The 13,674-nt window shown below is 36.7% G+C and overlaps 1 pseudogene; it reads right to left on the bottom strand.

The window, feature by feature from the left end:
* Window positions 1-2,362: 2,362 nt before the first annotated feature.
* On the bottom strand, window positions 2,363-6,695 carry LOC149248042 (linoleate 9S-lipoxygenase A-like; annotated as a pseudogene).
* Window positions 6,696-13,674: the final 6,979 nt, after the last annotated feature.

The raw sequence follows: 13,674 nt of genomic DNA, 5'->3' as shown, positions 1-13,674 counted from the left end.
TTTTGTCTAATGTCAAGAATGATTACAATGCTTGAGGGAATTGGACACACACACTTTTGTGCACATCTCTCCATTTTCTCGATCTTTTCCACGTGGAGAAGATTATGAAAATGGGAAGATGACTATTGTTCATGTAAGGGATAGAGTGTGTCACCCCTCCCCCCTCGTTAACCATTGGAAGGCAGGGGGGCTCGCACTTAATGTGGATCGTCGATGTGTTCAAAGGTGTGCAACCTATGTCGCACCGAGTGAGAAAGTAGTGTAAGGTTTAACATGCATTCTTATAAAATGGATATAATGTAAAACATTGGGTTTACATGCTAAGGGCTAGGCTTATGGGGCCATAGGCTAGGTGATGTGGAAGGTGCTATGTTGATTCATCCATGACCACAATGGTATCAAGAGTGGTGTGGAACCACCTCAATGAGGTGGAGGTGTAACGTGGGTACCATGGAGATTTGAGGCAAGTGCCACATGGCATATCCTTACCTATGTGGCAGGGATTAAATATCTAAACTTTAAATGGCATAACTTTTGATCCAGGCATTGGATTTAGATAATATTTATATCATCGAAAATCTCCTGATGATTTGAACACGATGGTGTTATATTCAATTACTTTCACTAACTTAGATAAAGGAGGATATTTATAACACCATCTTGATAAGAAGACCATAGAGGTTGGGTTTTTAAAAGTAACACCTCCCATTTAACCTTGAAGACTCGAGGGGGGTGGATCAGAGCATTAGAAAGTAATTATATATATATCTTATATTTTTAAAAAAAATATTTCAATATTAGTCTTAGATAGACTATTTAAATATCCATGTTAACTAATATATTTTTAGATCAAGTTCATATATATGTAGCTAGAAAGAAAGTTATATAGTTATATGTATGCATGTTGACCATAATAAAATATTTAAATTTCCAAGTTAAAAATCAATTAATTTCTAAGAAAAGGGTAATGTTTTATTTACTTCATTCTTAGTGTAAAGTTGATATATCACTTGAAAAAATTAGTTAACTAAATAATCATTGTAAACTATAAATAAAATAATTCAATATAGAAGGTTAAGTAGTTTTGATGTCTATATAAAAATATATGAATTAAAAATACATTTTATGTGAATATTATAGTTTATAAATAAAATATTTCAATGTCAACTACATGGTTAAAATACATGCTTGTATATATTATATAAATCAATGGAAGAAATAAATTCCTATGGTTAAGACATTCAAGTAGTTTCATTATTCTACATTTTGACCATTTTTTGGGTATTCTTTTCCAGCCATATTTTTTAAATCCAACAAAGATTTGTTGAAAATGCAAGTTTCAACTATGTCAAAGGGATTTTCAGGGCATTAAATCCATTTATGCTTCAAAAATACAATTTAAACAATGGAAAATTACATATTGTGTGTTTATAGTATAGATGCATGTTAACTATGAATCTAGCAAGTGACTAGAGGGATAAAAAAATCTTGAGGTGCAAACATCTTTTCATGTTTTTCAATGTAAAAGAGGTTTGCACATCCAAAGATTTGATCTCTTTTGCTTACTGGATCACAATAAAATGGATATATACTACTTATATATTTGATAAGTAATATTCTTATGTATGTAGTATATGGTAAAATATATTTTATAATATAATATTTTAACTACATAAAATGACACACTATGTCATTCAAAGAGTTGTAAAAGATTTTATTTAACTAGCACACAATCATATAAATAAATTAAATTGTTGCTAAACACAAATAGGTATCAACACACTTACCACATGATACATATAACATTGTCAAGATTTAAAAAAATCATCAAAATTGATTAATTATATCTTTATTTTAAATATTAATAGTACTATTAATTATAAAAAGATTTGATATATGATTTAAGCATATATACGTTTTAAAAAACGTGTAACAAGATTTTTAGTTATGAAGATTCACACCATTTTTTGTCATAGAATTTGTTAACATGTAAAGATGCTTTGTTATAATATAATGGACCAATAACATGGCTTACTAATCCCACATACCCAATAAACCATAACTCTTATTCATATGATGATTTTTTTAAATTAATCAATTTTATTATAGAAAGAAATGACATAACTACTTTTGAGACAAATCTTCATCAAATCTCCTACTACTAAAAAAATCTAAAATATTAATCAATCTTCAATAAATAATATTCCGTGAATAAATATATTCATATTCAGTGAGCTTATTCACGGACATGATTTCGCTTAAACATCAAACATAATTCACTCACACATAAAGAAAACAGCCAAGGAAAACATAAAGAAAACAGTGAAGGCACTATATAGAGACGGAGTGAAGTCACTCTATACTATATAGAGACGCTGTTGGGAATTCCTCGAAATGTAAGCCCAGCACCCGTCTCGCCAGTATCGGAAGTGCCCGGTATAACAGCGTGTAGGCAACATCGCAAGGCCGCCCGGTTTACCAACATTGGATCTTTGTTCCTACTATCGATATTCTATTCTATCTCAAGTGCTTGGATGAAAGCGTTGGAATGCTGTTTCTACGCGAGAGTCATCTTTCCACTAGGTATTAATACGGAAAGCGTAGCGAGAGTCATCTGTCCAGTAAGAGCGGAGCCTGTCCAGGTATACCTCGCCGGTCGAATGCTTTGATAGAAGCTCCAGGACAGCCATGGTAGTGGCACAGGTCTTTTGACTGGACACAGTTTTTAACGAAATAGGCTTCCTTGTCACGAGGGAAGTCCAAGTATTATGGGGAACCTTTCTCTGGAATAAGTTTCCGGGTGGTGCCGGGGTGATTGGGCATGAATCCCGCATAGCCGTACTGCCCGAAATTGACCGCTGCAAGGTGGGTAGAAGCGATTCAAATAAGTGTGGTAATGCCTTCTTTCACATCCTGCACACTCTTCATGTTGTACCATCCTCCCTCCTCGCGTTTCTTATCTCCCTGACCCACCCTCCACCATCTCTTTCCACCATGCTTGAACTTCTGTATCGCTCTCCACACTTTGGTTGTCCTTGTAATACAGCGATGTGTAGTCAGATACCCAACATTTCAAGGCCGCCCATATTGCAAGCCCATCCACTGCATACGGATAATCTTCTATCACAAGCTTCACACCATTTACAAGCCATCCACTGCATACTTTATCAGTTGGATCGCGCACAGCCATTCCCCTGGACTACGCGTATTAGTGCATTAATATAATATTAAAGTTACAACCAAATTCGGATTCCAATTCAATTCGGTATGAAAAATTTCTTGGAAAAAGTTTGGAAGTATACATCTTACTAATACTAAAATATACTTTGATTTTAAGAAGTGGTAAAGGAAACTCAAAAATACTTGTTTTTAGGAAGTGGTAAAGAAAACTGAGGATTACTCTCACATTAATACCTAGTCGTTAAAAGGCATTTTTAATTTAAAAAAATTCAAAAATACTAAAAACAAAATCTATTAAGTAATGGAAAAATATAAAATACATTTGGTTAATAACATAATCTTTAAAATCTATACATTAAAAAGAAGTTTAAAGTGATTTCATATAACCAAATTTTATCCCCTAAATATTAAATAAATTCATATAAATTTGGATAATATTAAAAGCTATTTACAGATCTAGACACCATTAAATTACACGATATAAATTCATTCAACAATAATATCATCAAATTAATCTTTTTAACTGTACTCATTAAAATAAATTCCTCTATTATCACCAATGGTCATGATTTCAGTGACCAGAGCCTTTTCAATTGCAATCTATAGTAATTTCAGAGAGGAACCTGATAATTGTGATCAATAGTGCCAAAATGGGTTTCCAAACATAATTGTATTGTATTTAAAGCTGTGTATTAATCCCGTAAGCGAATCATATTATCAAATTTTCGTACTTTTTGGCTCAATTCGGCTAAATTTAGTAACTATTATTACAATATTTCCCTCAATTTAGGTTATCTGTTAAGACATTTTTAGATGTTTTCTAGTGTTATTTTTAGGGATGATTATAATGTAACCTCACCATTAAAAAAAATTACAACATTACCTTTTACCTTTTAATTATAGTTATAATATTACCTTTTAAGAAGTTCAGCTGGCAGTCCTTGCTCGTTGAATCTCCAATCCATGTATGCTTTGGCCGAAATTTCCATACAATACTTACCACTCGTAAAGCATTGCTCGATTATGCCTCCTGCAGTTATCAAGGACTGACGAGCAGATCGATTGATCTCCATAGTATTGCAAAAGTGAGGGATGACCAACTTGTGAAGTGGGTGTAGTTTGCTCAAATGTCTATGGTAGCAATGATAAATGGCTCCACCACAGCATGAGTCCTGAGCCTGCATTTGAAAGAAAAAGAAAAACTTTATAAATAATTTCTAAGTAGACGAAGCACTGCAAATGTGAATATGATATAGGTGGTTAGTAATCTTCTAACAAGTTCAAACTAAAAAACACAAATGATACTGGTATCTCTTACCAATGGCTAACCAACTGATGATAACCGGAATCGTTTGCCCGCACATGAGCTTTGGCTAATTGCATAACCACCCTTCATCTGCCCCGCTATCGTCAGGAGTGTAGACTTGTCTTGAACCCAAGCCCACTGACATGGGAGGCAAACACAGCTCAATGGCCACAGCTTTAAAGTTCTGGTGTCGGCCAGGAAGAAAAGTGAACGGGTAGCGTAGGCTTTGCTGGTAGGAAGCTGGTTCACGAGCTCCACGTACGGCATGTAAGCGTCATAGTAGTCCAATATAAAGAGCCTCTTCGATTTAATAGCCTGCTATATGGACATGCATGCTTAATGGTTGTCTGTCTATTGTATTGCGGAAGAATATTCAAAATACTAGTATATAGTCATTAACGAACCATTAAATCTAATTAACAATTTAACTGAAGGAACTAAATACCTCCTCCACCGAGATGCCATCTAGGCTTTTAAGAATATGTTCAGCGGTGATTGCACTTTGTTGGGAACCATAGATTTGTGCGTTCAGGTGGCCGGACGGTGGAAAGCTCTGTAATCACATAAAGAAGTTCGTATGGTCATTAGTATTAATAATAATAATAAGAAGAAGTAAAAATCTCGGTTGCTTCATACTTGTAAACATCGAATGACCATCGGATTCACTCCAGAAAGCGTCTGGCGGGCAAACTCTTCCTCTGTCATCCATGCAGCGTCATCCCCTATTGCACAGAAACTGATTTCATTCAGTAATTATAAAACATAACTAATAGCGCCCAAAATGCATTAATTTCAAATTTAGGATTAATCCACTCACTGCTAATAATAGTGGGAAGCGGAAACTTGATGATAGCTTGATCATCTGTATTCAGAATCCCTTTTATCGTCTGACCGGGAAGGACTTCTTTGGCTAAACTGCTGTAATGTTAGTCAAAAATGAAATTCCCTTACTGTAGAGACCACGAACTTCCTTCAAACTGGCAAACTCAGGCTTGGCTGACATTATGGCGGGTATAACAACTTTAGAGAAAGCTTTGAGGAAATGAGCTCTGAAGTCTGAAAGGCACTCCTGCGGAAATTGTTCGTCTGAGGGAATATAAAAGCTCTGTGTGAGGTTGCATAGCCGGTTCATGCTCTCGAAAGCCTGACCTGCAAACACTCGTGCCACGTAAAGCGTAAGTTCTATTGAAATTACATATAGTAACTACACTTTAATTTGATCGTCTAACGCATGGGCAGCAGGTAGTTACTGGTTTTAGAACGCGGACGACCAGTTCTACACCTGCGGGGATATGGCAATTCCTGCGATACACCCAACACTTTCCTTTCTAACTCCTTCTTGGTGTCGGGATCGCCCACATCATTGTAAACATCGTAGCCATAAATGCGATCCCATGTTTTCCTTTTGCCCGTTCCATTTCCTCTCAATCTCACCAGTTCTACGTTCCTCAAAGCCACCAGACCTAACGGCGTTTCATCCGGAAGATAGCTCTGAACACAAGGATACATAAATATTAATACTTTCGTTTCAGACGGGCAATTTGATGCAAAGCGTACGTAAGTTAATGAAATTAGACGTTATGTACATTATTTGCAAAGAAGACTCGTTCAGCGATTAGATCGGAGTGGATGAGAGTCATCAACTTGGATAGATCCAGGAGTTGCACAGGAAACGAATATCGCCTTTTCCGGAGATTTGAATTCAATGCTCTTTCAGAAAGAACTCTCGGGGTGATTGTTTGTCACCACTACAGCGCCGGGGATTCCCATGTCAGGAGCCCACTCGAAGCTGATTCGGTGTTCTGAATTCTTACTGACGTATTCCAGCGAGGGGAGCAGATATTTCCATTCTAAATGAGCAGGACGGCTACGTAAACTCTGGCCCGTTTCTGCAATAACAGATCAATTCACGGCTACTATAACTACTTGCATACTAACTGACATGGCATGACATGGATTGTAGAACAAAGCCAAGGAATTCATGACGACATAATCTATAATCATGCAAATTCATTATTTCACCTTGATCTATGTGGTCGCTACTGACGAGCTGAAAATTCACCTTCTGTCCCACCAATTCGAATAAACGACCTCCAACGCTGGCAGATAAATCCTTGACATCGAGAAGAGACGCTTTCCGAATGACAACCCTCCCTTGGATCTTGGTAACTCCCTTCTTGCGCGTCCCGAAAATTTCGAATTTTTTCATTTCTGTGTCAAACCGTAATATGCCTAATCCACGTTACTTGCACTCGCAATCCCTGAACGGCTTGCCCTTCTCTGTTACAAAGAGTCATTGGCATTTATACACGGCTGAGCAAACAAATATATTTTCCTGCCTACCAAGACACTGGTCAGTAGTAAATGATTCTATTATAAAGTTATGACATTGTACCCAATGCCCATATTATATTATACCATGTACGGATCAATTTATTTCTTTCCACTGTTTCATGGATAAAATTCTTCTTCCTCATCCCCACGGCAATTATTCTCCCCTAAAGTTGTGTCTTCCTAATTGGATTGGAGTTGGAGTCGTTTAAGGAGGTGGAGGAGGTAAGTATGTGGAGGAATTGTGGCGATTAGTTAAAAGTAGTTGGAATTTGTGTAAAAAAAATTTCTAAAAATTTTAAAAGACAATATTTGAATTATATTTTTTTATGGTGGAAATAAATTCAACACCATTAAAAACTTCTAAAACTCTTAAAATTCTGAATTTTAATAATTTGTATTTAGATACAAAAATCCCTACTAATTTTTTTCAAAATATAAAAAATTTTAAATTTTTTCAAAATATAAGCAAAATTTTAATATGTTAGAGTACGGCAATTGGATATGGTGATAGGTTAAGTCGTATCCAGAAAAGTCGACATCTCCACCAATGTCGATGATGTAACACAGATGACGCCATCTCTAAATCGTATCTTATGTCACTTAGAGAGCGTCACCTGTCATACCCAATGGTCGGGTGGGATGAATTCAATCGAAGGAAACATGGAAAATGCCGTGTACGGGGATTCTCCCATGTGCTTTGTGCGAATCTCCCAGGCATGTCTGGAATTTCAATTCAAATTTATCTTACCTCTAACGTGGAAATTTGATGAATGTCTTACTTCTAGGTAGTAAGCTGGCTTGCAAAGTAAAGAGGCATCTTAAACATGTTAATTTTAGTTAACTTAATCTTTTTTTTAATCACGTTAATTTTAATTAACTTACCCGATAACATCATTATTTTAATTAATTTTTGTATTTATAATTTTTTTTAATTTTATTTTTTATTTTTTTTATATCTAACAAATTTTATTAACAACTAATGCAATTAAAGCCAAGAAAATAGATGCTGCACCTAAACAGATTGGTGACACTAAATAGATGTTGCACCTCAACGGAGGCTAGAAATAGTGGCTACAATTAAACAAACCGTCTAATTTCTTATTCTTTCTCCTAAATCATAGAATTTCTATCATTACAGAACTACAAAATTGTCTAACAAATTTGGTGACCAGAAAATAGATACTACACCTAAACAGATTTGGTAACAAGAAATGCTACAACTACAACTACAACTAAACAAACCCTCTAACTTAGTTTAGAATTTAAATCTTTTATTAAAAAACTGTAAAACTATCTAACTTGTTTTTTTTTTTCCTAAATCATTCATTAGAATTTAAATCATTTTTTTTTGGGTAAAATACTCATTAAATTTTATCTAAATCACTCGTTATAATTACAATTTAAGCAGCCAATTAAGCAGGTTTTAATTTTTTTTACCCATCACTTTTGACATTTCAATTTGAAAAATTTGATGGTTATTTCAAATTCTTTCTTGGCCGTCAAATAGGTTTAAAACGCTAAAAAAACCGTTCTCTAAACGACAAATTCGAGGCTGGAGGCTCTGCGTAGCCTTTTAAGTGACGTAGGCGCATTCAAAAAGTTTCCATGAGGGTAGTCATTGAATGAGGGCTCGGGTTTTTAACATGGTATACGCGCTGAGTAGTTGAGAAAAACTAATGTTGACGTCGGAAGGGGACGAGGCCTGGAATTTGACGTCCTGTAGGACGTATTTTGCATTCGAAGACGTATTTGACGGTTGTTGTAAGTTTTTTCACGTCATTTTTGACTTGTGTTATACCTCTTCATCCCATCATTTTGACGTTTGATTTCAAATGTAAACCGTAAAAATTTATGATACCTCCATCCTAATTGCAAAGCAATGTGAAATTACGAATGATGGGACACTCTACCATAGAGTTCGACTTCGAACTTCAAGCACGGTATTTTTTTGAATTCGTCAAAACATGTAGTTGGTCAGAGAATAGTGTGACGCCATGAAGAAGTGTTAATGCGGCCCTTGTAATCTAAATAACGAGCCTAAGCTGTTCAAACCAATTATTCGTACGAGTGATTACCCGTCGTCAACTTACAACCTTCCTGGCCATTTCAATTAATCGGTTGATAGTCACTGGTCATATGACGGTTGCATTAATTATCCATTGAGTCAACTTACAACCTTCCTGCCATTTCCATTTCAATTAATCGGTTGATAGTCACTGGTCATATGACGGTTGCATTAATTAATCCAGTGATTATGAGTCATTAACATTTGATATTTTTCTTGACTTTATTGAGAGAGCGGGATACCTACAGGATAGACCGCTTTTTCCAAACAAATCCACCCATACTATCACATTAGTTGTATTCAAATTCGGCCATACTAACAAAGACTTACTATTCCCACGTGTTGAAACTAGCATAATAGTGATCATGGTGGTAGCTCCATCATCTGCATTCACTGAGAGGTCTTGTTTCTTATCCCTACTTATTTAGCTCTTTGCTGCGTGAATAGCATTCAGAATTTTGTAAATGTTTTGCAGACAATCGATTCAAACAGCAGCTTGCTGTGACTAAGTTGCCCCTGGTAAGCATTTCTGAGTTATAAGGAATATATATTATAATTAGACAATAAAAAATTAGTGAAAATGACTCATCAAAACTAGACATCAAATCAAAAGATAGAATACCTTGATTGTATCAAGGTTCGAGATATAGAGTCTTCTAGAACAGTTCATCTAGGGAACCAAGATATTGTTTCTTGATTAAATGAGCGAATGATATTGTCTCAAACATGTGATGCCTCTTTTCACTGATTTACCAAATCTTCCAGCGGAACCTAGTGAATTTGTATCTTCCCTTTCATTGATTGAATAACCAAGGAAGAATCCTATATATGTCGAAACTCACTCATTTTCCCACGACTATCTCTAAAAGAAGATTGAATAACCAATGAAGAATCCGATATATGTTGAAACTCACTCATTCCCAGGGCTATTTCTGAAAAAAGACAAAGGCCATCATTTCAGTATAATAGTTTTTTCTCCCAATATTTATACTTTATATTATAGTAGTTGAAAGATAATTTTCAAATAAGGGAGTTTGACACTTACAAATGTGTGTAAAATCTAAAATGAAGGGCATGAAAAATGAAAAAAACGTCATCAAATTTTCATTTGATGGGCATAGAGAATTTGAAATTCCAGGGCTGGGGACGACGATGCCGTTGAATAGGTCCAGGCGCTAGATGAAGTACCCGCATTCAAGAAGTTTCCATAGTAGGTTCAGAAAAACTAATGCCGGCGTCGGAAGCGGACAGGCATGCCCGTTGAATAGGCGCAGGCCCAGATGAAGTACTCGCATTCAAGAAGTTTCCATGAGGGGTAGTCATTCAATGAGGAGAGCACGTGTTTTACATGGTATACTCCCTGAGTAGGTTCAGAAAAACTAATGCCGACGTCGGAAGGGAACGACCATGCCCGTTGAAGAGGTGCAGGCCCAGATGAAGTACCCGCATTCAAGAAGTTTCCATGAGGGGTAGTCATTCAATGAGGAGAGCACGTGTTTTACTTGGTATACTGGCTGAGTATGTTCAGAAAAACTAATGCCGACCTCGGAAGGGGACGGCCATGCCGTTGAATAGGCGCAGGCCCCAGATGAAGTACCCGCATTCAAGAAGTTTCCATGAGGGGTAGTCATTCAATGAGAGGAGCACGTGTTTTACATGGTATACTCCCTGAGTAGGTTCAGAAAAACTAATGTCCACGTCGGAAGGGGACGGCCATGCCCGTTGAAGAGGGCCAGGCCCTAGATGAAGTCGAGGTAACAAATAAACCCTATGCTATTGGGTATTATTCAAGACTCCTAAGAGTACATTTGGTCAACCTGAAATACATTTCTGCATTCGCATGGCAAGCGATATTTAATGTGATTTTTCAGCGTTGACGTACATCCATTTAAATGGTAATACATACATGGCATAACATGTATGGGAGATGGTCGGCTTCTTTGCCGAACTTTCCGATGACCGCAAAACAATCCCGATACCGTCCACGTCACCAAACACCAGCGCAGACCAACGCAATTAAAGGATTAAAGTATGGATGAGCGACTATTCGTAATTTAAATTTTGAAATTTCAAAATGCCGCGCATAGCTACATGAACACTAGAGATGCAGGACTTTTATGGCCTGGATTTTTGTCAAACATAGTGCCCCTGTTTCAATGGTTCCGCTGTTTAGTCTGAAATGAACTCAGAATTCTGCAGGAAGGATATATTGAGCGCTTTGCGTAGCGCTAGCAGTGTTGAATTATATTGATGGATTCAAGCATCGATCCCGCGGCCGTGGAGATTATGACGAAAAAATGCTCTATGGAATCATCTTCAGCTTTAGCTTAGACGTTCCCTAAGCGGCCATGCGCCGCCACCAATGCCGACAGTGACAGCTTTGAAGAAGTCTTTGCTTTGCTGCAAAGGATCGAGGCCACCAAGAGGCAATGCTGGAGGAGTCGCGGCGCTAATCGGAAAAGCAACTGCTACAAAATGCAGCGGGGCAGGGAAGATCGATGATGCCAAAGCCGTTACGTCTCAGGCATTGTGGCGACCTTCATTCGACTGGGAGGATTTTTTACCCCAAGGGAATGGAACCCGCGAGGTCGATTGCCAGGCCAGCGCGTCGGGCTTGAAAGTGAGAGAGAACGAGCGAGAGCGAGTCTCGGCGGAGGTGAGTGTATAGGGAGATAAAGGGTTGGATCTAAATTTGCCGTTGGAGTTAACACCCCTGTGAGGTATTCGGGGATAAATTAAAAAGAGATTTAAGTAATTGTAGCATGTAATCTTTCAAAAACTATATCATTAAGATTTAGTAAGAGTGAATCTTGGTTTTAATGTGTCGTGCAGATTCAGAAAAATTATGTTTTGGGTTGATGTGTCATCAAGATTCAGTGAAAATACATTTTGGTTTTAATGTGTGATTAAGGTTTAATTAAATTTATGGTTCTGGATTTCCTAGATAGCCCAACGGATTTATTGTTCCATCCCCTTCTTATTTCACTATAAGGAAAAGCAAGTCTGATTGATTTCTATTTGGTCCGTCCGTAAAAAGAGATTTGACGATCAAACCTATATTTAGGTTTGATATTTAAACAGTACAATCACATGGTTGATAATAGATATAGCTTCGTAATAATACTTGTTTTTTGATATTCAAACAATACAATCACATGGTTGATAAAAGATATAGCTTCATAATAATACTTATTTTTATAAATGAATGGTTTCATATATTTAAAATAGAAATTTTTGTTTTTGCTGTGTTGCACGGGTACTCGCACCCGGGGTGGGGTTCTCGAACCCGTCCCGGGTTCCCGCACCCAAGTACCGGATTCGGGTACGGGTTCTTCCCAGACGAACCCAGAAGAACCGGGTTCTTCCATGAAGAACCGGGTTCTTCAAAAAAAAAATTTGGGTTCTTTTCCTTTAACGGGTTCTTGGGTTCTTGGGTTCTTCGGTGCTTGGATTCTTGGGTTCTTCGGGTTCTTCGTGTGCTTGGGTTCTTAGGTTTCTTCGGGTGCTTGGGTTCTTAGGTTCTTCGGGTTCTTCGAGTTGGGTTCTTCATAAAAAAAACTATATTAAAATTTAATTTTCAAATAAATTTTTTTTATTGAAATTTAAAAAATGATATGCCATAAACGAATGATATGCCATAGAATATAGAATATATGCCATAAACGAATGATATCATTTTTGGAGTCATTGATGGTCATTGGTCGGATTGTCCTTCAGAGATGGTTGTAAGGTCTTCTGAATGTTTCTCAAGGAAATTTTTGCCATCATTTCAAAAGATTACAGTTTCCAAAGACTGTCTTTGTTCACAAGCCTTAGCATTGCTCTGTGGGCATGACGTGCTGCTCAAGGGTAATGAACCATTGTAAAAATTTATCAACAGTGATAAGTTTTTCAAAACTTATGAGCGACACAGTATTCTGAAATCATATATGATTATGATATCTCAATATTATAAAAGGAACATTATGGGTGTACAATCCCACAAGAAAAATATCATATCATATTGGCTGTAGCTTTGTGGAAATATTTAATAAGGTGATGACCATAGTTGGAAAAAAAAAGGGTAGCTGTTTGCACATTCATGAGTCCCTTCCTACCGCAGGAGACTCTTATGATCAGTCTCTCCATTAGTCTTATGCTATAAATTTATAAAAACAATTTCAAAACTTATGCCCAAGGTTTGTTAGAGTCTCAATGTAAAATATGAATCTCCTGTATTTGTGGATCTTCAATGCCTTTAATATTATATGGCATCGAAACCAGAACTGGAAAAGAGACCTCTTACTCTGTAATTTGACCCTGCAGATTCTTGTAAATCAATTTGGAATGAATTTATGAAACATTCATTCCCGAGCCAAATAAGTTAATAACCATCAAATTATAAATTGTAAATTCACACATACAGGTTCAGACATTTTCGGTCAAATAGAAAGTAGGATTGAGACCAGCGATAAGCTGTAATCAGCTGATGCTGTTAAATGGCGAAGGGCTATTTTGGAAAATGGCTAAATTAAGTATCAAAATCTGCCAATTTCTCACAGCATTCTGATAACATCATGTATAAGATTAAAACTAGGAAAATATGCCTAAAAGAATAAGCGTGTTTTGTGGAAGGGTAAGGCTGCCACTTTTTTTAACTTTTGGGATTGCTTACCACAGAACACAAACTATGCATGGGGCAGGTTGATGATTAATAGACACAAGAAAAGTCAGGCCCACAATCAGGTTGAGAGGAAATCTCCTATGAAAAAATGTGTTTTTATATGGGAGAGACTAAACATGTTTAAAA

The sequence above is a fragment of the Pinus tabuliformis genome, chromosome 7 (genome assembly GCF_031772625.1).
Source record: "Pinus tabuliformis cultivar Carrire ecotype Pingquan chromosome 7, CPIR1, whole genome shotgun sequence".
NCBI classification, from domain to species: Eukaryota; Viridiplantae; Streptophyta; class Pinopsida; order Pinales; family Pinaceae; genus Pinus; species Pinus tabuliformis.
This window is presented reverse-complemented; position numbering and strand designations above follow the sequence as displayed.